Genomic DNA, 24,078 nt, shown 5'->3' on the forward strand with positions numbered 1-24,078 from the left:
CCTGCCCTAGGCCCAGGGGATAGGGACCAGCTGGTGTGGGGGATTGAAAATCCACCCCCTACCCATGCAATTTCATGTTCCAGAGCCGCCCGCAGGATCAAACCAAGGTTGAGACATCAACTGGGGTCAGTCACACTCACCTTTGGTTCTGTGTCGTTCCCTAGGCTGGTTTCTCTGGAGGCTGCTTTGATCAACGACTGCCACAAAGTACTGTCCAGGGCCTACTTCCAGGAAGCCCCCTGCAGCAGTCAGCGATGGCTGGCTGACATGTTTCAGGCCGAGGGGCAGCTACAGTTCAAGTGGACAGGAGCAAGGGGAAGCCTCGGGGCTGCCGCTTCAGAGGGAGCAGCCCCAGCTCACCCAGGACCAAGACAGGCTCAGCACTTCCAAGGACTTCCACAGAATCCATCCTCCTGAGAGTTCCATCTAAAGGGATGCATGCGCCTTTTAAGTCTCGTTTTCAAAAAATGTCCCCTCACAGTCTCCACCCTCCATGCCACTGGAGGGTTCCCTCCCCGTCCCCTGGAGCCTCCTGGGGATAGGTCTCCCCTCAGAGGACTGCATGCAGACATGCCTGGGCATGGAGTTCAGGCTTTGGAAACTGCACTTTGCTTCCTGACTTTTTAGTTACAGGCCAAGCTTGTCATAGCAGCCCTAAAACCCCAAACAACCGTGTGGCCTGGTTCTAAACTCCTCAAAACCGCGTACACCGGGAGAAGTCCAGCCCCGTGGTTCTCCAGTAGGACGTGGGTACATCGTTCACTCAGGAAATGATTATTGTGTTGTGCTCAGCTTGAACAAAGAAGATAGAAGCTTGGAAGACACAAAGTCTACATTTGAGAATGTGAGCCATTCATGCATTCAACTGACCTCAGGGAAGGTCATGCGAGTTACCGTGTACGTGCTGGCAGTACAGCACAGAACGGGACAAAAGTCCATGTACTCACGGGGCTTGTGTTCTAGTGAAATATACTTGGGTAAATAAACAGTAAGATTTAAAAAAATAAATGAGTAAATAGCATGAATAGCTGGAAGGGAACTTTCAGATAAGGGACAAACAGAGACTCTGTGGGTGGCTTTCATCGGAGGCCTGAGACCAAGGTTCCAGCCAGGTGAAGGGGCAGGACAGAGGGCAGGCTGGCCATTGGGTTTTCCTGCTCCCTGAAGCCCTGAGACTGCCTGCTCTTAGGACCTTGGACTGCTTGCTGCTTGAAACTTTGCTACACAGATTAATGAAGATGCCAACAAAGGTCCCTAGGCTCAGGGAGACAGAAAATTAACTCTCCTCCTGGACCCCCTGCCAGCCCTTCCTAGCCCTGCAGACACCCCTCCCCATGACAGCCTGCTTTTGGCTGGGCCGGCATCATACCCCTATTACACAGAAAGCTCAGCATGAGCCTTTCCTCACTCTGATTTCAAACGTTTCCTACATTATCCAGGGACAAGAAGCTCACTGTTGCACTGTGTGCCTGGCACTGCCATGGGGAGCACGTCTCCAGCAGCAAGCCAGGCCAGATTCCCAGAAGGAGAATCCAGTCAGCTGGGGCCATAAGAACAGGATGGGATTTTCACCTGTGGGTCTTCGAGCTGGGCATTCAGGGGGAGCACAGGGTCATGGAGGGGAGTGAGTGGCTTGGGTCCCAGCCTCGTCATGGCTGGGGCACCAGAGGATGTGGCTGCTTTGGGAAGTCATGCTCAGCTGTCAGAGTCAGCTGTGGACGGACCCGGCCGCAGCACTTCACTGAAGCCATAGCTGCCCAACCCCGCCTGGGCCAGTCCAGGCTGCATCCTTGGGATGAGATGGGGGAGTGTGGGTCATCCAGGCTCCTGGTTCTAACCCCATCCCCTGCTCCAGGGCTGGACAGAAAGCTTGTTCCTTCCCTGGGCCAGGGACTGGGATACAGGAAAAAGGCACAGACCCAGTTCAACACATCTGCATGACCCTGGCCAACACACCCACCCAGCTCCCAGACCTGTGTACCTGCAGCCCTCAGCCCTTCTGGGGCCACCCAGTCTCCCTGGGTAGGACAGGGCCGATCTCATTAGAAGACAGCATCTTCCTCAAGCCCATGGAGGAATCAGGTGGCGCATGAGGGAAACAAGGCCAGCTCGATCTCCCTCCCTGCGGCCAATTCCATGCAGTCCCAGGGGCATCAGGTAGGTGCATCCATGGCCTGCCCTGGGGGCTCACATGGGTTGTGGGCTACCAGGTACAAGTGTTAACAACATGGCATGTCTCAAACAGAAAAAGTTTGTCTTATCCCAGGTGGAATCTGAACAAAGACACACCAATTTACAGAAATACGTCACCAGCTTTAATCAGTTATGGTGGAGCTCCAAGGCTGGAGAGCTCTGGGCTTCCCAAGAGCCCCACCTGCTGCATATCCAACCCTCTCCCCCCTTTGCTCCCACCCTGCAGACCCGAGGTGCCACTGAGTCAGCAGGATGGGGCTCCCCACCTGCTGGTCACTGCTGGCCCTGTCCCATGCCAGATGCCACACACGCCCCTTCTCAGCAGTCACCCAGGACCCAGGACCCAGGACCCTCTGTGTGCACATGGGAATTCCTAAAGCCTCTTCTGGTTGCAGCTTCTGAGTTCCAGGTACCTGTCTGCCTGTGTGGCTGGCTGCCCACCCAGATTCACAAAACCCCAGCTGCAGGCTCACTGCGTCTTTCTCGTAAAGATCCTGACCTACTTAGAGATCAAACCACACTGCTGGGTTTCTCCCTTCTCCTGATGTGGTGAGCAATTAGGTCACAGATAAGCAGATGTGCTGGAGGTCTCTGAGGACTTTGCAATTTCAAACTGAAGCCGTGAAAGCCATGAGCAAAGTGATTTTCTATCATTTTTTCCATGAGAAAATAGGTCAGCACAAAACCAAATCTGCCTTTTGAGAAACATCAAAAGGAAAATTAGGGAAGATAGCCCCCGAAGCAAGAAGAGGTAGTGACAGGAAGATACTCACTGTGGATGTAAGGGGTGCACCCCAGATCGTCTCCTGTCTAAATATAAGACATCCACGTTTTCATGCAAAGACACAGGAAATTCTTACTCTGGTGGGAAAGAGGACGGGGCATGAGGCTAAGACCATCCTCCCTGTTCCGTGATTCTCTTGTTTGCTGTGAACCTGTTAAGTGGAGTCCATCCCCTCGAATGGATGTTGGGGTGTGGCGAGCTCTGAGCGCAGGGAGCAGTTACCTTCACCTGGAGGTTAACAAGGCTCCGTGGGCCCTGAGAAGGGTCAGAGTGCCTGGGGCCACAGGGACAAGGCTCCCGTGGGCGTAGGCATGAGGGCAATGTGAGCTGACAGCCTCTCTCATGAGCAGTCTCAGATAAGAGCCGTGTAAAACCAATCCCCGCAGGAAAGATGGGATTTTATTTCAAATAGAATTTGTTTATTGGAACAGCTTTGGACTTAACATAAAACCTGAGAAGACAGTACAGGGAGTTTCTGTAAGCCCCAGACCCAGTTTCCCTTATTAGTGGCAACTTCCATTACTACAAGGTATTTGTTATTGGTAATGAATCGATATTGACATATTATCACCAACTAAAGTCCATAGTTGATTCAGATTGCCTTAGTTTCTACCCTAAGTTTGTCCTTTTTCTGTGCAGGATCCCACCCAGGACATCACATGACATTTAGGGTCCTCTTGCTTGACATGTTCTCAGACTTCCCTTGGTTTTGATGACCTTGGCGGTTTTGAGGAGTGCTGGTCAGGAATTTTGTGGAGTGTTCCTCTATTGGGATTTGTCTGCTGTTTTTCTCATGATCAGACTAGGGGGCTGTGTTTCGGGAGGAAGATCACAGGCTGAGGTGTCACCCTCACCTCATCACATCAGGAGACATTCATCATTGATTTTCACTGTTGATGTTGGCTTGGAGAAGATGTTTTTTTTTTCATAACCATTTTTAAGCCCCAGCGCTGGGTGTCCCAGCATCAGGGGTGGAGGGTCCATGCTGGCAGGGTCAACCACAGCCCCCATGCCCCTCAGAGCTCAGCGAGCTCGTTGCAGGTGGCTTCTTCACCTGAATGGTCAAGAGATACTGCGGTATCTGTTGGTGGTCTGTCTACAACATGCCCAACGTATAAAAAATAGTACGTACAAGGAAAATCTAGTAATTTATATTTGTGACCAAGTTCAGAAAACAAGACATACAGATATTAGTCATTGCAAAAGAGCCAAAGAAGGGGCCGTTATTAATTTGAAGTGGTTCTTCACTTCACAAAAGAATAACCACTGGTCCCATTACTCCTATTTCCTTCACCTCAATCATCAGCACATAGTTTTAGTCTCTGACCGATGATTATTTATTTCATGTGACAGTAAATGAGATAGAGTTTCAGCAAATCGAGATCTGAATGATTCTCCTACTTTATTTATATGTGATATAATGTTTGGCTATGTCTGATTTTCCTAATTGATACTTTCCCTTAAAGGGATGATGTCTATCCATAAAACTAATCAGTGAACTTTATCTTTATCTCGTAGCTCACAACACGTAGCCATAATTTGTAGCGTGGAAGCCTCAATATGTGTACTAATTTGGTTAATAACAATCGGGTAGGCACCTGCCACATGGCTAGAACTGTCCCAGGGCTGTGAGAATTCTCAGCATAGTGCGAGAGTCTCTCTTCTCCAGAGGTTTCCAGGTCCACAGGGCAGCAAGCCTCAGCAGGATGCTGATGGACCCAACCACACTCTTCCTGACTTCAACCTCTCCATGAGGCTGCAGTAATCAAGGCGGCACGGCACTGTGGACACATAGATCGATGGAGTACAGCACAGAGTGCAGAAATAGGCCCACGCAACTGTGGCCAACTGATTTTAGACAAACCTACCAAGACCATTCAGTGGGGAAAGAAAAGTCTTTTCAGCAAGTGGTATTGGGACAATGGGCATCAATCTGCAAAAGAATGCAGCTGGACCCCTGCCTCATGCCATACACAAGAATTACCCATAAAGGGTCAAAGCCTAAGAGCAAAAACTATAAAACACTTAAAAGAAAATGTAGAGGCATCTATATCATCAGGACTTGGATTTGGCAATGTCTTCTTAGATATGACACCAAAAGGACTGGCAACCCAAGAAAAATAGATTAATTAAACTTCAAATTTTAAAACATTATGTGTCAAAAGATACTATCAGGAGATTGAAAATGTCACCTAGCAAATGAGAGGAAATATTTGCAAGTCATAAATCTGATAAGGGACTTGTATCTAGAACTAAAAAAAACCTCTTACAATTCAATAATATAAAGGCAAATAACCTGATTTTAAAAATGGGCAAAGGATCTGAATAGAGACTGCTCAAACGAAGATACACAAATGGCCAACGAATACATGAAAAGATGCTCAACATCGTAAGTCATGAAGGAGATGCAAATAAAAACCACACGAAGCACTACTTTTCACTGACTAGGACAGCTGTAAACAAATAGACAATAACAGGTGTGGCCGAGGATGTGGAGAAAGCAGGCAGTGATCTGTCAGTGACCCACCAGTCTTACTCACCCAGCGCTCATTACATCACGCACCTTCGTTAACGTCTGTCACCCAGTTATCCCATCTGCCCACCTCCCTCACTTCCAGCAAACCTCAGTTTGTTTCCTATGACTCCGAGTCTCTTATGGTCTCTGATTTCATCTTGTTTTATTTTTCCTTTCCTTCCCCTATAATCCTCTGTTTTGTTTCTTAAACTCCATATATCAGGGGTGCCTGAGTGGCTCAGTCGTTAAGCGTCTGCCTTTGGCTCAGGGTGTGATCCCAGAATCCTGGGATCGCCCTGCATCTGGCTCCCTGCTCTGCTGGGAGCCTGCTTCTTCCTCTCCCACACCCCCCACGAACCACAAAAACCACAATGTGATTTCACCTCACACCTGTCAGAATGGCTGGTATCAAAAAGACAGTAAGTAACAAGTGTTGGCAAGGACGTGCTAAAAAACGAATACTTGCACACTGTTGGTGAGAATGTAAACTGGTGCAATCGCTGTGGAAAACAGTATGGAAGTTCCTCAAAAAACTAAAAATAGAGCTACCATATGATTCAGCAATTGCACTTCTGGGTATCTGTCCAAAGAAAACAAGAACACTAATTCAACAAGATGTACACACCACTGTGCTAATTGCAGCATTATTTATAACATTCAAGATATGGAAACAAGCTAAGTATCATTAATGGATGAATGAATAAAGAAAGTGTGGGATATAAATATATATATATAATACAATTTAGCCATAAAAAAGAAGGAATATTGTCATGTAACAACATGGATGGAACTTGAAGGACGTTATGCCAAGTGAAATAAGTCAGACAGAGAAAGACAAATAACTTATGATATCACTTATATGTGGAGTCTAAAAAAAATTCCTAAAAACACAACAGATTGGTGGTTCCCAGGGGTTGGGGGTGGGGAGTGAGTGACATGGGTGAAGGGGATCAAAAAGGTACAAACTTCAATTCATAGAATAAGTAAGTCATGGGGTGTAATGTACAGCATGGTGACTGTAATTAATAATATTGAATTGCATATTTATTTATTTATATTATGTTCAATTAGCCAACATATAATACCTCAGTAGCTTTTGATGTGTGTTCAGTAACACCCAGTGCTCATCACCACACGTGCCTTCCTTAATGCCCATCACCCAGTTACCCCAGCCCCCCAGCCCCCTCCCTTCTGCAACCCTCAGTCTGTTTCCCAGAGTCCAGAGTCTCTCATGGTTTGTCTCCATCTCTGATTTCTTCCCATTCAGTTTCCCCTCCCTTCCCCCATGATCCTCTGCACTGTTTCTTATGTTCCACATATGAGTGAAACCATATAATTGTCTTTCTCTGACTGACGTATTTCACTCAGCATAATCCCCTCCAGTTCCGTCCATCCAGTGAAAACGGTGGGCATTCACCCTTTCTGCTCATACTTCATTGCAGATGGAAAGTTGTTAAAAGAGTAGATCTTAGAAGTTCTTATCATGAAAAAAATGCTTTTCATGGCTATATAAGATGATGGACATTGACTAGATTTATTGTGGGGATCATTTTGCAATGTACACATATACCAAATCATTATTTTGTACACCCGAAACTAATATAATGCTGTTTGCCGGTTATATCTCAATTTAAAAATTAATAATTAAATTAAAAATGTAGAAAAAATTGCAAACATTAAACGGATCGTAGATCAAAGCAGTAAAGCTAAACTGAAGACTATTAGGAAAAAGGGGGGGATCTTTGCAATTTGGGGGGGAGGGGATTTCTTAGGGTGCACAAACCATCAAAGAAAAAATTTATAAAGTAGGCTTTTTTTTTTAAAGATTTTTATTTATTTATTCGACAGATTTTTTTTTTTAGATTTTTTTTTTCTTTATTTGACAGAGATAGAGACAGCCAGCGAGAGAGGGAACACAAGCAGGGGGAGTGGGAGAGGAAGAAGCAGGCTCATAGCGGAGGAGCCCGATGTGGGGCTCGATCCCATCACGCCGGGATCACGCCCTGAGCCGAAGGCAGACGCTTAACCACTGTGCCACCCAGGCGCCCTATAAAGTAGGCTTTATCAAACTTTAAAACTACTTAAAAAACCATAGTTAAGTAGATGAAAAGGCAAACTATGCACTGGGAGAAAATATTTATAACATATGTATCTGACAAAAGCTATGCGTCCATCTCCTAGAAATAACTCTGTGCGCCCCCGCAGCCCCGCCCTGGCGCGGTGCTCACCTCCGAGGCTCACTGCTGGTGCAGTCGGCCGCCCCGCATGCGGTGGAAGGACTTGGATTGTGCGGCATGCCGGCTGCACCGGGGAGGCTGGGAGAGGAACCCCGGGCTAGTGAGGACAGGGGCAGACAAGACCGAGTGTCAGCAGGGTAGCCAAGGTGGACCTTTTGACCTTGAACTCCGAAGCAGATCCAGAAGAGAGTTTTACAAACTGGAAGAGATCGGAAAGGGCTCCTTCGGTGAGGTGTTGAAGGCATTGGCCTTTGGACTCAGAAAGCGGTTGCGGTGAGGACGTTCAACAGGAAACCACAGTGCTGAGTCCCTGCGCCAGTCCGCGCGAACCCAAGGATGCTGGCTCCCGTGTGAAGGACACTAAACTGTGGACAGTGATGGAACAACTGGTGGGGTCCGCACCAGAGCTCCTACGTGAAACTTAGAAATACTGACTTGATGATTTATAGAATTCCCAGGGTTACTAAAGCTGCCAACATCCTCTCTGAACACGGGGAGGTGAAGCTGGCTGACTCGGGTGGCTGGCCAGCTCACAGAGGCCGGCAGAGAGAAGCACCTTTGTGGGCAGGACACCCCTTTCTGCCCTTTCTGGACGGTGCACGAAGTCAGGGTAGGACTCGAAGTTGGCCATCTGGTCCCTGGGCCTCACAGCCATCCAGCTCCTCATTCCGGTCTGCATCCCGGGAAGGGTTTATTCCTCCCTCCAAACCCGCCCCCCGCCCTCGCCGGGAAACCACCGCAAAGCCCCCCGAGGACTTTGTGGAAGCCTGTCTGAAGCAGGAGCCAAGCGCTAGACGCCTGCTAAGGAGGCCCGAGCACAAGCCCTAACGCGCGGCGCAGAGACGAGCAGCCCGCTTGGCCGAGCTCAGCGACAGGTGCAACAGACGGGAGGCCGACCAGAGCCCGGCGCTGCGCCAGCCCGGCATGCAGGAGGGGCAGTGACTGGGACAGCGTCTCCGCCATCCGCCATCCGAGAGGAAGATCCCGGGCGCTGACGGTGGGTTCAAGAGCTTAGGTGAAAGACATCCCAAGAGGCCTTTCTTTCAGGGTTCATCCGCAATGATTCTTCCTCCTTTTGCAGGGCGCGCGGAGGGAGCAAGCTGTCCCGGACCTCGGACACCACGGTGGTGGTGCAGCTGCAGGCCAGGCTCCAGGGGGCGGACGGACTTCATCCCTCTGAAATGCCTTGGGCATTTGGGGCTTTGTTTTTCTGTTTTTCTTTGTAGTCCTCCTCCATTTCGAGAGTCGATGAGAGATTTGCGGCCTCCACCGAAGCAGCGCGACGCTAGGCGCCGGCCCGGGCGCGGGGACTGGTCCTGCGGCTGCCGCCCTTGCTCGCCGGCCTCAGCCAGATGAAGGCTCTAGAAGGGGTGGGAACGGCCAGCTCCCTTATTGTTCTTGTTTTCAGTTTTGGCCATAGTGCACATATCAAGGAAAGTGTCTTTAAAAACAAAAACAAACCCTGAAATGTGTATTGGGGATCATGATAAGGCAGCCAAACGAATGAAACCTCAAGTGTCCTGCTTTAAGCGGACGACCCCCTCTGCGTGGTGGAGAACCGCTCTGGTGACTCAGTGTACAGATCTGTATATAGCGTCATGTTCACGGAGACCCTGTGGCATGCGTAAGGAGTCACTGTGTACAGACGGGCCAAGTGCTTCTGTAGATAACGCTAGTGGAGTAATTATTTGACAGACCATAAGTGAAGCTATTGCCTTGAATTATGTGACCAGTGGTTTGGGTTTTATTTGCAGGGTTTGCCATTAATAATAATTAATGCCTCTATTAGGGAATACCTGACAAATGCAGATTTTCCTCTTCTTTGCCCTGTAACCCCTTTGGTACACTTAGAAGTTGATTTCCTTTTTCACTTGATAGTACTATTTCATAGTGTTTTAAATTGGAACATGTTGGGGCACCTGGGTGGCACAGTCGTTAAGCGTCTGCCTTCGGCCCAGAGCCTGATCCCAGGGTCCTGGGATCGAGCCCCACATTGGGCTCCCTGCTCCACTGGGAGCCTGCTTCTTCCTTTCCCACTCCCCCTGCTAGTGTTCCCTCTCTCGCTGTGTCTCTCTCTCTGTCAAAATAAATAAATAAAATCTTTTAAGAAAAATTGGAACATGTCTTGCCTCATGAAACTTTATGTCATTATTTCAAGTTTTTCCCAATGAAGCTGTCATCTTCACGTTTGTTTGAAATCGGACCACTGCCAACCCTGTGCCAGGTGTACCATCCCTTCCAGAAGGGCTTTCCATCGCTCCTTGTAGTGAAATCCACATATCCCCTTGCCCACCTAAAAATATCTGAGTGCCAACATGAATAAACTTAATAAGACACTTAAAAAAAAAAGAAATTAGTCTTAAAACCCAGCAATAGGGAGACAATTCAAATTTTTCTTTAAAAAGGACTCAGGGAAACAATCTGAGGGTTTCAGAGGGGAGGGGGAAGGGGAAGGGGGTAACAGGGTGATGGGTATTAAGGAGGGCATGTGTTGCAATGATCGCTGTATGTTATAAGCAAACAAGGAATCATGGAGCTCCACATCAAAAACTAGTGGTGTGCTGTATGGTGACTAACTGAACATAATAAAAAAATAAAGTAAGACTATGAAACAAAGGTCAATTTTTCACACATACAGACATTGCATAAAAGATCGTATATGCATGGTCAGTAAACACACAAAAGGGTGCTCAACATCTTTAGTCATCAAAGAAAGACAAATTAGAAAAACAATGAGATATCACTAGACACCCAGTGAAAAGGCTAAAATCAAAGAGACTGACAATGCCAAGTACTGAAAACAATGTAGAGCCCTGGGACATCCACATGCTCCTGGTGGAAATGTAAAATGACACAGCCACCAGGGAAAACATGGACTGTTAAAGATACACTGAGCACATGACCCGACCATTTCACTCCTATGCATTTACATAGGGGAAATAAAAACATATCCACATAGACTGTATGCTTATGTTTATTGCAACTTTATTTAAAATAGTTAAAACCTGGAATTAAAACAAATATACACTAACAGATGATGGGTGAAATTATTGTGATGCATCTATACAATGGAACAGCACTCAGCAATAAGAGAAACATTATGTATTTGTGCAATAACACTGATATATCTCAAAAGTGATAAGATTTTAAAAATAAAAAGAGACAGACACAAAATAAGTCCCTATAATGTGATTCCATTTGTGGGGGAAGAATTTGTTTTAAAGGGTTACCAAGGAACTAGGAACTAGAACCAAGGAACTAGAACGTTCCTTTCTAGGGTAATTCAGATGTTTTGTATCACGACCTTGGTGGTGTTTACATGGATGTGCGCATTAGTCAGGGCCCATCAAAATGTATGTATACGTGAGTGCATTTTAGTATTCATACATTATACTTATTCAAGGTGATTCAAAAATGACCCTGCACTTCCTGTTTTGATATTTGGTAGATGTCATTGTAGACGTGGTCCCATATGTCTCTGCATATACAGGTAGGTTCAAGGAGGTGTGGTTGGAGAACTGCTTAAATTAGATTGAAAGATAAAATTTGGCCTCATGGAATGAATTTGGAAGTTTTCCTTCCTCTTCTATGTTTTGAAATAGTTTGAAGATTTTGGTACAATTTACCTGTGAAACCATATGGTCCTGAACTTTGTTGGGAGTTGTTTGATTACTGATTCGATTTCATTGCTTGTAATCAGTTTGTTCAAATTTTCTATTTCTTCCTGCTTCAGTTTTAGAGGGTTTAATGTTTCTGGGAATTAATCCATTTCTTATGTATTGTCCAATTTGTTGCCATGTAGTTTTTCATAATATTCTACTATAATTCTTTGTATTTCTGTGATGTTGGTTGTTATTTCTCCTCTCTCATTTCTGGTTTTATTTATTTGAGTCCTCTCTCTCTCTCTCTTTTTTTTTTTTTTTTGTTGAGTCTGTCTAAAGGTTTATCAATTCTGTTAATCTTTTCAAAGAACCATGTCCTGGTATCACCAATCTGTTCTATTGTCCTTTTTCGTTAGCCTCTATTTCACTTATTCCTGCTCTTACTTCATTATCTCCCTCCATCTACCAGCTTAGAACTTTGTTCTTTTTCTCGCTCCCGTAGGTGTAAGGTCAGGTTGTTTATTTGAGATTTTTCGTGCTTCTTAAGAAGCTATATTGTCCTGCATAATATTCTCTTCTAGAACAGATTTTGCTGTGTCCCAAAGATTTTGGACTGTGGTGTTTTCATTTTCATTTGTCTCCACGTGTCTTTTTAAAAATTTTTTTCCATCGTGTTCAGTTAGCCACCGTATAGTACCCCAGAAGTTTTTGTTGTAGTGTTCAACAATTCATGAGTGGCTAATAATTCCACATATCTTTTAATTTCCTATCTGATTTCTTGGTTGGCCCTTCACTGTTTAGTAGCATGTTATGAGAATATTATATATGTTTTAAAATGGAATATATAAAACTGAATTTTAGCTATAGTTAATAATAAAAACAAAGAAACTGAAAGAAATCTGAAAAGGTTAAAGAAACTGAGGAAAATATTTCTTCACCATAAAGGAAATTAGTACCCAAGGAACCTTATTACAGTCTCATCTCTCAGGAAACCTCCTCATGAGCCCTCCTCATAGTGGTCTTTCCTTCTGGGGGGTTGGTTTCTTGTCCTCAAATCAGGGGCTCACTTGGGACTCTGCACCCAGGGACAGGGACAGGGTGGCATCTGCCTCAGGAAGGATAATGCACAGTTTCTCCAAATCCCCAGGGAGCATTTTTTTCTTTAGACACTATGGTTCTAGGTGTCACGGGGGCAGCTGTGATGAGCACTGGGTGTTGTGGGTAAACGATGAATCACTGAATTTTACTCCTGAAACCAATACTGCACTATATGTCAACTAACTAGAATTTAAATAAAACATTGGAAAAAAAAAGACACCATGATTGCTGCCTTTTTCTTTTTCAAGAAAGAAAGAACAAAGGAGGGTGGAAGGAGGGGTGCAAACAGAGATAGAGACGCAGATAGAGGTTGAGAGAGAGTGGAAAAAAACATGTTTCTAAGTCAGATAAGAGAGCTTTGATTGAATGTCATTCTGGACCCACAATTTTTCCCTAAGAAAAACAATGAAATGCCACAGCATCTCCTCCTTCCTCCCAGAGCACATACCCAGTTGAGATGGCTCCCTCAGTCGTGTGGCCCACCCTTCCCTGGGCATGTTGAGCCAACTCTGGCTCCCAGGATGATGCCACCTGATGTTCCACCTTCCAGCAGAGGGCAGGAGAAATGAGGCAATGCTCCTTGTTGCTTACAGGGCATTTGGAAGTTTCTGGGGGAAGCAAACCCTCTGCACTCATCTCTGTTTCCTACTGATTAGAATTATCTCACTGGGGGCGCCTGGGTGGCACAGCGGTTAAGCGTCTGCCTTCAGCTCAGGGCGTGATCCCGGCGTTGTGGGATCGAGCCCCACATCAGGCTCCTCAGCTATGAGCCTGCTTCTTCCTCTCCCACTCCCCCTGCCTGTGTTCCCTCTCTCGCTGGCTGTCTCTATCTCTGTCAAATAAATAAATAAAATCTTTAAAAAAAAAAGAATTATCTCACTGAGTCTGAAAGGTAACATGTGGCCATTCAGACGGCAGGGGAGCCCCCCCAAATATTGGTGTGCCCTAGAACATGCACTGAGGTCAAGAGATTATAAACAACATTAAAAAACATTGAAGGGTAGGAGTTGTTTTTTTTTTTTAACAAATTTCAATTTTTGACAACATGGATGGATTTTTTGCCAGGAAGGTGAGGCGATTACTGCTTATGTTACACTGCCCTAATGCACATCATTTACGTTCTGTGTTGTGATATGTGCAAGACTATCCAAATTAAAAACTCTCATTCTGTTAAAACACTGTAAGAAAATGAAAAGACAAACACAGTCTAGGAGAAAATACTTCCAAATCACATAAAGGCTTAGGTCCAGGATATGTAAAGAGCTCTCAAAAATCAACAGTAACACAACAAAGTACCTATTTTTTTTAAAAGGCAAAATATTTAAACAAATCCTTCACTATAAAGCATATAAACATGGCAAATAAATACATAGATAAAAAGGTTCACTATTATTTAGCCATTAGAGAAATGAAATTAAAACCATATCAGATACCACCACATCTAGAAGGGTAAAAATAATGACCATACCATGTGCTGGTGATGTGCTGGTGAAAACACCAGCTAGCTGGGGCTTTCACACTTTGCAGGAGGGAGTAAAGTGGCACAGTCACTCTGCAAAATGGCCTAGTAATTTCTAAGACCCAGTTACTTCACTCAGCAATCACACAAAAACATGTACAGAAATATTTGTAGTAACTCTATCCAAAGTTTCCAAAACATGAAGACAACCCAAATATCTCTGAATGGGTAAGCAACACACTGTGGTAAACCCGTAGAGTGAGACAGCACTCATGATAAAAAAGAATGAACTACTAAGTGAAATAAGTCAAGCAGAGAAAGACAATTATCATATGATTTCTCTCATCTATGGAACATAAGAACTAGGAGGATCGGTAGGAAAAGAAAGGGATAAAGAAAGGGGGGTAATCAGAAGGGGGAATGAAGCATGAGAGGCTATGGACTCTGAGAAACAAACTGAGGGCTTCAGAGGGGAGGGGGGTGGGGGATTGGGATAGACTGGTGATGGGTAGTAAGGAGGGCACGTATTGCATGGTGCACTGGGTGTTATACGCAACTGATGAATCATCGAACTTTACATCAGAAACCAGGGATGTACCGTATGGTGACTAACATAATATAATAAAAAAAATTAAAAGAAAAAAGAATGAACTACTGATACATAAACAACTTGCAAGGATCTCAAAAGCATTTTGATAAGTTAAGTAATCCAGTCCTAAAAGATTACATTCTGTATGAGCCCATTTATATGACATCCATCAAAAGAAAAACTATAGTGGTGGGGAGCAGATCAGCAGCTGTCCAGAGTTAGGAATGATGTGGGAGGGGAGGTTGTGGGACCACAAGCAGATATCATGATGCAGTTTATTGGGATGATAGAACTGCTTTGTACCTGCTTGTAGTAGTGATGGTTACACAAAACTGCACATAGTCCTGTACACCAAGAGAAAGAGAGGTCTATTTTACATGGGATAATTTTGAAAAATAAGAGAAGCAGTTTCCAAACTTCTGTTTAAAGACGGTGGATGTATGGAATTTCAGTATACTTTTTTCACTTGAAACTAGCCAAGAATAACAATAGAACAAAGAAATAAAAGAGAATTTCAAAATAAATGCAACAAGGAAATTGCTACAAGCACCATCCACAATCTGGAGTATAACTTGATAACTATCGAGGCTGCATGAAGCAAAAAAGGGTGCAAAGATCCAAGACACACATTCTGAGGCCTCTAGCAGGTAACCAATGTCTCTAAATTCAATAGTCAGACTCAACAGTGCCTGATTGAAACAATGAGCACCCAGGCAGGAAGGTGTCTGAGAATGTACCCCTGTCATCACCATGACAAGCACATGTTCCAGCCCCCCCACCACTATTCCAAAGTGGACAAGAGACACAGAGCAGAGCCACACCAGACCTGCAGGCATACCAGAGCCTCTTTGCAGAGCTACCTGATTACCTAGCCAACTCCACCTGAGCCTACATTAGCCTGCTGGATCAAGAAAAAGCTCTGGGTTTTGTTTTGTTTTGTTTTGTTTCACAGAAACCACTAATTAATGCTATGTTTATAAATTGGGGCACTCAGTGTTGTAACATACCAATTCTTTGCAAATCGATGTATGAATTCAATGTAGTTCCAACCTTAATCCCAGGAGGTAGACAAGATGACTTTAAAACATAAATAGGAATGCAAAGGGCCAAGAATAACCCCTTGGGAAAGAACAAAGCTGAAAAACTTACACTGTCAGATATCAAAACATATTTAAACTACAGTAAAGAAGATAGTGTGAGATTAGTGCAAGAAGAGACAGATAAACCAAGAGACACACAAAGAAACAGAAACAGACCTACACATGTATGAAACCTTGGTTATGGTGTGTGCTTAATCAATTTCACTTTTAGATACATAAACAACAGAAATGTGCATACACGTGCATGTAAAGACAACTACTAGAATGTTCATAACAGCATGATTTCCAGTAGCTAACAAGTAGAGACAAACCAAATTTCAATTGGGGTAGGAAGGATGCATCGTGCCAGAGTCACTGTCAATGTACAGCAGTGGGAAAGAATGAGCTCCGGGTACAATTAACATGAGTGAATTGCTCAAACATAATGTTGAGTAAAAGAAGAAAGGCACAAAAAAAATACATGGTGTGTAATTTTGTTACTGTTACAAAAAGTAAAAAAAAAATAGACAAAATTAATCTAATCTGTGGTTCTGGAAATTAGGATAAAGTTTCCTTTGCCTGGGGGAGGGGTTAGCAGCTGAAGAAGGACAGGGACTTCTCTGACGTGCGGGCGACACTCGTTTCTTGGTCTTGATGCCCTTTAATACAGTGCGCTAACCTTGGGATAATCCATCAAGCTACACGCTTAGGATACTTTCCTGTATGCATTTGGTAATATTAGTATCACAACAAGATGTGATGTTTATAGTTAAATATACTAAACAGAACAAAAAGAGACACAAGATGATTATAAAAGGCATACGGTACGAAGAAGGTGTAACAACCATAAATTCACGTGCACCAAGACAACACAATCCTAAGTGTGTGAACTGAGGTCTACTAAAACCAGAAAGAGGACTATTAGAGTGGAAGGCTTTAAAACACTATTTCAGAATTGGACAAGCTTAGTACAAAAAACTGGTAAGGACAGGAAATAATTGAATAATGTAGCCATTAAGCCTACTTTTAAACACAAACTAAATATTTTGTTTGTGTATTCATGTGCCATTACAAAATCATTATGTACTTGGGAATGAAGTGAATCTCTGCAAATTATAAAATATAAACATTTTACATTGCACATTCTTTGATAATAAGTCAGTAGAGTTAGAGGTAGTTAAAAGATAATTCCTCCAATCTTCATTAATTAAAAATTGATATCAAATTATTGAAAAAATAGGAACTTTCAAAACTGGTTACCATTCATGTCATCCCCATATATACTGTCAGGACCTATTACTAGCTCTTCACATTATGCTGTCATCATAATTTTAATGTGGACTTTGGCAGGCTATCCTAGCTCTTGCAACAATGTCATTCAATTTCATCCAAAGGTTATCTCCTGACACGCATGCCAAAAGTCTGGACTTTGCAGGGTTGTTTCTTGGCAACTGTTCAGCTACACAGTGTATGACAGAGAAGATTGTCCTCATAAGTAACAACAGTTTTGAAGAAAAAGCAAGATGTAAACTCTGGAAATTCATTCATTCATTCATTCATTCTGGAGTTTAGATAGAGCTTTGTTTCTGAGGCTGTTAACAAAACTGACAGCCTCTCTGCTTATAAATCTTCCCAATACATTAAATATATTGAAAGCCTCACAACTTGCACATGATTTAAATCCAGAAAATAATGCCTCAGTTTTCTAAGATGGATGTCTTAGTGAATGTCATCACCACTACCATCACCACCATCACCATCATCATCACCACCATCATCACCATCATCATCACCACCATCATCACCACCATCATCACCATCATCATCACCACCATCATCACCATCATCACCACCACCATCACCATCATCATCATCATCATCACCATCATCATCACCACCATCATCACCACCATCATCATCATCATCATTATCACCGTCATCATGGCAGGGGTTTCTTATGAGATGTGTGAGTCTCTTTCAAAAACCTGCCATCCCTGAATCTGGCTTCAGGCATACATAAGCCCAACCATGACCCTTTGGTCTCATAAGTTACTATCAACCAAGCTGGATTTAATACCGTATACAGGAAGTCGGGGTAGTTACATTCACACCAAAAAAAAAAAATTAGATTGTAAGAGAGAAGGTGTTATCAGGCACGTTAATTTCAACACATCCATGTAGCTGTCCAATTTTCCCAGCACCATTTATTGAAGAGACTGTCTTTTTTCCACCTGATGTTTTTTCCTGCTTTATCAAAGATTAGTTGCCCAAAGAGCCGAGGGTCCATTTCTGGGTTCTCTATTCTGTTCCATTGGTCTATGTGTCTATTTTTGTGCCAGTACCATGCTATCTTTGTGATCACAGCTTTGTAGTACAGCTCGAAATCCGGCATTGTGATGCCCCCAGCTTTGTTTTTCCTTTTCAACAGTTCCTTGGAGATTCGGGGCCTTTTCTGGTTCCATACAAATTTAAGGACTATTTGTTCCAGTTCTTTGAAAAATGTCCTCGGTATTTTGATCGGGATAGCATTGAAAGTGTAGATTGCTCTGGGTAGTATGGACATTTTAACTATGTTAATTCTTCCAATCCATGAGCATGGAATATTTTTCCATCTTTTTATGTCTTCCTCAATATCTTTCAAAAGTGATCTATAGTTTCTAGGATATAGGTCCTTTACGTCTCTGGTTAAGTTAATTCCAAGGTAACGTATGGTTTTTGGTGTTATTGTAAATGGGATGGATTCCCTAATTTCTCTTTCTTCAGTCTCGTTATTCGTGTATAGAAATGCAACTGATTTCTGGGCATTGATTTTGTATCCTGCCACCTTACTGAATTGTTCTATAACTTCTAATAGTTTGGGAGTGGATTCCTTTGGGTTTTCCATATAGAGTATCATGTCATCTGCAAAGAGAGACAGTTTGACTTCTTCTTTGCCGATTTGGATACCTTTGATCCCTTTTTGTCTTCTGATTGCTGTTGCAAGGACTTCTAGTACTATGTTGAATAATAGTGGCGAGAGTGGGCATCCTTGTCGTGTTCCTGATCTTAAGGGAAAGGCTTCCAGCTTTTCCCCATTGAGAATAATGCTTGCAGTAGGCTTTTCATAGATGGCTTTTATGAGATTGAGAAATGTACCCTCTATTCCTACACTCTGAAGGGTTTTAGTCAGGAAAGGATGCTGTATTTTGTCAAATGCTTTTTTTGCATCAATTGAGAGGATCATATGGTTCTTGAGTCTTTTCTTGTTGATATGATGTATCACATTGATTGATTTGCGAGTGTTGAACCATGCTTGCATCCCAGGTATGAATCCCACTTGGTCATGATGGATAATCCTTTTAATGTACTGTTGGATTCTATTAGCAAGGATCTTGTTGAGGATTTTGGCATCCATATTCATTAGAGAAATCGGTCTGTAATTCTCCTTTTTGAGGGGGTCTTTGCCTGGTTTGGGGATCAAGGTAATATTAGCCTCATAGAATGAGTTTGGTAGCTTTCCTTCTGTTTCTATTTTTTGAAATAGCTTTAGGAGAATAGGTATTATTTCTTCTTTGAATGTTTGGTAGAATTCCCCAGGAAAACCGTCTGGGCCTGGAGTTTTATTATTTGGAAGGTTGTTTATCACTGACTCAATTTCTTCATAGTTAATTGGCCTATTTAAGAAATCTATTTCTTCCTGTTTCAGTCTTGGTAGTTTATAGGTTTCCAGGAAGGCCTCCATCTCTTCCAGATTGTTTAGTTTNATCAAGATAAAAAGCTTCTGCACAGCCAAGGAAACAGTCAAAAAAACTAAGAGGCAGCCCACGGAATGGGAGATTATATTTGCAAATGACACTACGGATAAAAGACTGGTATCCAAGTNAGGACACCACAGATAAAGGACTGGTATCCAAGATCTACAAAGAACTTCTCAAACTCAATACACGAGAAACAAATAAACAAATCATAAAATGGGCAGAAGATATGAACAGACACTTTTCCAATGAAGACATACAAATGGCTAACAGACACATGAAAAAATGTTCAAAATCATTAGCCATCAGGGAAATTCAAATCAAAACCACACTGAGATACCACCTTACGCCAGTTAGAATGGCAAAGATAGACAAGGCAAGAAACAACAATTGTTGGAGAGGATGTGGAGAAAGGGGATCCCTCCTACATTGTTGGTGGGAATGCAAGTTGGTACAGCCACTCTGGAAAACAGTGTGGAGGTCCCTTAAAAAGTTAAAAATTGAGCTACCCTATGACCCAGACATTGCAATACGGGGTATTTACCCCAAAGATACAGACGTAGTAAAGAGAAGGGCCATATGCACCCCAATGTTCATAGCAGCAATGTCCACAATAGCTAAATTGTGGAAGGAGCCGAGATGCCCTTCAACAGATGACTGGATTAAGAAGTTGTGGTCCATATATACAATGGAATATTACTCAGCTATCAGAAAGAACGAGTTCTCAACATTTGCTGCAACACGGACGGCACTGGAGGAGATAATGCTAAGTGAAATAAGTCAAGCAGAGAAGGACAATTATCATATGGTTTCTTTCATCTATAGAACATAAGAACTAGGAAGATCGGGGGAAGAAAGGGATAAAGAAGAGGGGGGGTAATCAGAAGGGGGAATGAAGCATGAGAGACTAGGGACTCTGAGAAACAAACTGAGGGCTTCAGAGGGGAGGGGGTGGGGGAAGGGGATAGACCGGTGATGGGTAGTAAGGAGGGCACGTATTGCATGGTGCACTGGGTGTTATACGCAACTAATGAATCGAACTTTACATTGGAAACCGGGGATGTAATGTATGGTGACTAACATAATATAATAAAAAAACATTAAAAAAATAAAAAAAAAATTAAAAAAAAATTTCAACGCATCCAATAAATAGACTCAAAATTCATAAAATAAAAACTGATGGACCTACAGGCGAGATGTGGAAGATTTTAACAGTCCTCTGTCCATCGTGAAGTCAAGTAAGCAATCGAAAACATTTTTAAAGGCAGGAAGGACATTTGAATAACGCTACCATTATCGAACGTGCAGCTTTTCAAGCATTAGCTGAACATTTACATACATGGGCCTCATCTAGTTCAGTGCTTCTCGTACTGTCTGTAGTAAGGAGTTGGTTTATTTTATGGTTTTTGTTCCTTTCCAATCCAATATGAGGCAATATTTTTAAAATCAAAGTAAAGTGAATTACTAGAAAAAGGATCACGTGCTTAGAAATCTCAGTGGTGTTAATGTGCGTGAGTCTCCGTCTCCTCTGCCTCTGTGGGTCCCCGTTGTAGACAGCACTTGTCTGTGCGCCGCGCGGTAAGCAGCCCTGTACCAAGCTGTGAGGCCTAGTTATTCGTCCTGGGATGATTTATATCTATATCAGAAAAACAAATTTATCCTTAGCCCTTACCACACACAAAGATCAATTTCACATGGATTTAAGATGTAATTGTGAAAGCAAATTTTTTAAATGAGCAAGTATCTTTCCGATATTTCTGGGATAAGGAGACATTTTTTTAAACTCGAAAGAGTGTTAAACTTAAAATAAAAGATCAATAATTTTAAAGTGTTCATAAAAAAATGCTACATAGTGTGAAAACGTAGCCGAAAGAGTGGAAAATCATCACAACACATAAAACTGAAAAAGGATCATTAACCAGAAGGTATAAAATATTCCTACCGTGAGACAAAGGCAGAAGCCCAAGGAGAAAGTTAAGTACAGGTGTAGGCGAGTTATAGACACAAGTCTGATGAATAAACATACATAGATTCCTTGCTTTATTCATAACCTGGGAAATGCACATGGGAACCACGATTAAATACCAGCTTGTACCCACTAGATGAGCAAAAATTAGGAAACCTATCTATATTCAACGTTGGAAGGGTAGTGAATCACCGGACACATGGACACACTGGTAAAAGTGTAAATGGGTTCAAATACCTGAGAAATAACGTGGTACCATGTATTATGTCGGTCACGTACATAACTGGCTTAGAGATATTCTTGTAAGGTGTTCCTGGAAGCATGCATGAGAATGTTCTGAGTAACACCCTTTGCAATAGCAAAAACTTGAGGATGAGGCAATAGGATGGTGGGTAAGTCATGCACAACCACATCTGACAATGGGCACATGGAGGTAAACATGAGTAAAAAATTCAGGCCTCAGAGAATAGAAATGCTATGAAATAGCTTTTAGAAATTTAAAAGTAAGAAAAATTAACAGTATAAAAACCTAAGAAAAACCACAGAGAATATTAGAAGCAAAGTCAGGACAGTGGCTGCCTCTGGAGGGAGGCAGTCAGGTGTGAGAGAAGCAGGTAGACCCCAATCTCCATAGCAGCATTGTCCACAATAGCTAAATCGTGGAAGGAGCCGAGATGCCCTTCAACAGTTGACTGGATTAAGAAGCTGTGGTCCATATATACAACGGAATGTTACTCAGCTATCAGAAAGAACGATTTCTCAACATTTGCTGCAACATGGACGGCACTGGAGGAGATAATGCTAAGTGAAATAAGTCAAGCAGAGAAAGACAATTATCATATGATTTCTCTCATCTATGGAACATAAGAACTAGGANAGAACATAAGAAACAGCAGGAAAATCGGTAGGAGAAGGAAGGGAAGAATGAAGGGGGGTAATCAGAAGGGGGAATGAAGCACGAGAGGCTGTGGACTCTGGGAAGCAAACTGAAGGCTTCAGAGGGGAGGGGGAGGGGGAATGGGATAGGCTGGTGATGGGTAGTAAGGAGGGCACGTATTGCAGGGTGCACTGGGTGTTATACGCAAGTAATGAATCATGGAACTTTACATCAAAAACTAGGGATGTACTGTTACTAAAGTAACATAATAAAAAATTATTTAAAAAAAAAGAAGCAGGTAGATGACGTTTGGAATACAGGGTTTGGTTTTTGGATTTGGGGTGGCTTGCTCGGTGTTCATACTGTTATTACACCGCATATTTTACAGAAGAGATACCTCACACATTTTTTAAAAAGATTTTTTTTTAATTTATTTGTCAGAGAGAGAGCGCGCGCGCACACACAAGCAGGGGGAGGGGCAGAGGAAGAAGCGGACTCCCCGCGGAGCAGGGACCTGATGGGGCGCTCGATTCCAGGACCCTGGGACCACGACCTGAGCCGAAGGCAGTGTTTCACCGACTACCCCGGGCGCCCCTTCTCACCTTCTCCTCCACGAAGGGCTCTCTGCTCTGCCGCGCTCTGGCGGTTCACGCCGCTGGTCTCCACGGGCAGCGCGCCCTTCGCGGACCCCTCTGCTGCCAAGCTCCCGACCCGCGTGCGGGCACCCTTTGGGGTCTTGGTGAGTTCAAGAGGGCTGCTTCTTCCACCCAGAGGGGCAAATGCTTCTGCGTGTCGGAAAACGGTGTTCCTGGCTCCCCGGATCTTCAACAGCAGCTCGCGGACGCAGGTGGAGCCCACGGACAGGGGCAGTCCGCAGCCCCTCCATGTGGAAAGCAATCCTGGTTCAAGCCGGCTTGCTCTTTGGACGTAGTGATAGCGTGTGTTCTCTGCTTTTGTTTCACTTGGAAACGATTTTTGGCTTTTGTCAAGGTCAGAGTTCATTAAACATTACATACTTATCTGCCCAAATTTGTATTTTGGTGTTCTCATACAAAATGAGAGGAAATTTCCAGGGGAGGTTTCTCTCTCTCTCTCTTTTTTTTTGTTTGTTTTGTTTGTTTGATATTTTTAAGACGTATAATTTTTAGTTAGCATTTTTCTACCCAGCGTAGGGCTTGCCCTCACAACCCTGAGATCAAGACTCACACGCTCCACCAAAGAGCCAGCTGGGTGTCCCTTCAGGAGAGATTTCTGAAATTGACTCTTTCAAGCACATTTTCACCTCCATTCCTACTGCATTCGCTTCTACTTATCCAGAGCCTTCTGGGTGCCAGAGAAATCACATTCTTCTATCTTTCTCCTCTGTGATCTAAGATTTATGGTTACCGAGTCGCCTCTCAGCAAGCTTCTGAGACGGGGCACCTGGGTGGCTTGGTCAGTTAAGTGACCAGCTCTTGATTTTGGCTCAGGCATGTTGTCAAGGTTGTGAGGCCGAGCCCTGCATGGGGCCCCGTATTGGGGTCCATGGAGAGTGTGCTTGGGAGTCTCTGTCTCCCTTTCCCTCTGCCCTTCTCCCTCTTGACATCGAGTCAGCCTGACAGAAGCTATTTTCCCCACCGGATTCGCAAATGAAGAGAATGGCGTGATGGGAGGCAGTCTAGGATCAGTGTGGCCTGACAGCTATCTTGAGAGGGAGGACTCAGTGGGTAGTCACACGTGCCCCCTCGTGGAGCCCACCCTCCCCGCATAAAGCCTGGCTGAGCATAGGAGACTTTATATTACATGAACTAAAGTGGGGGTGACAAAGAACAGAGAGGTCCAGGGTGCCTGTGAGCACAGGAGAGGCCATGTGAAGGGGCAGCAAGAGGGTGGCGGTCTGCAAACCGAGGAGAAACACCTGCAGACACTGTGGTCCTGGACGTGTAGCCTCCAGAACTGTGAGAAA

The 24,078-nt window shown here is 43.7% G+C and overlaps 1 protein-coding gene across 3 annotated transcripts in view; it reads right to left on the reverse strand.

The window, feature by feature from the left end:
- The window catches only part of LOC100468784 (olfactory receptor 13G1), a 35,370-nt gene extending 12,303 nt beyond the window's left edge, over positions 1-23,067 (reverse strand). For all 3 annotated transcript variants that reach the window (XR_004626343.1, XM_034663546.1, XM_034663547.1), the window contains exons 1-2: positions 22,736-23,067; positions 141-426 (exon numbers count right to left, since the gene is read on the reverse strand). The gene's annotated coding sequence lies outside the window, so the exon portion shown is untranslated. The remainder of the gene's footprint in view (positions 1-140; positions 427-22,735) is intronic.
- Positions 23,068-24,078: the final 1,011 nt, after the last annotated feature.

Source organism: Ailuropoda melanoleuca, chromosome 6 (assembly GCF_002007445.2).
Source record: "Ailuropoda melanoleuca isolate Jingjing chromosome 6, ASM200744v2, whole genome shotgun sequence".
In the NCBI taxonomy this organism is placed as follows: domain Eukaryota; kingdom Metazoa; phylum Chordata; class Mammalia; order Carnivora; family Ursidae; genus Ailuropoda; species Ailuropoda melanoleuca.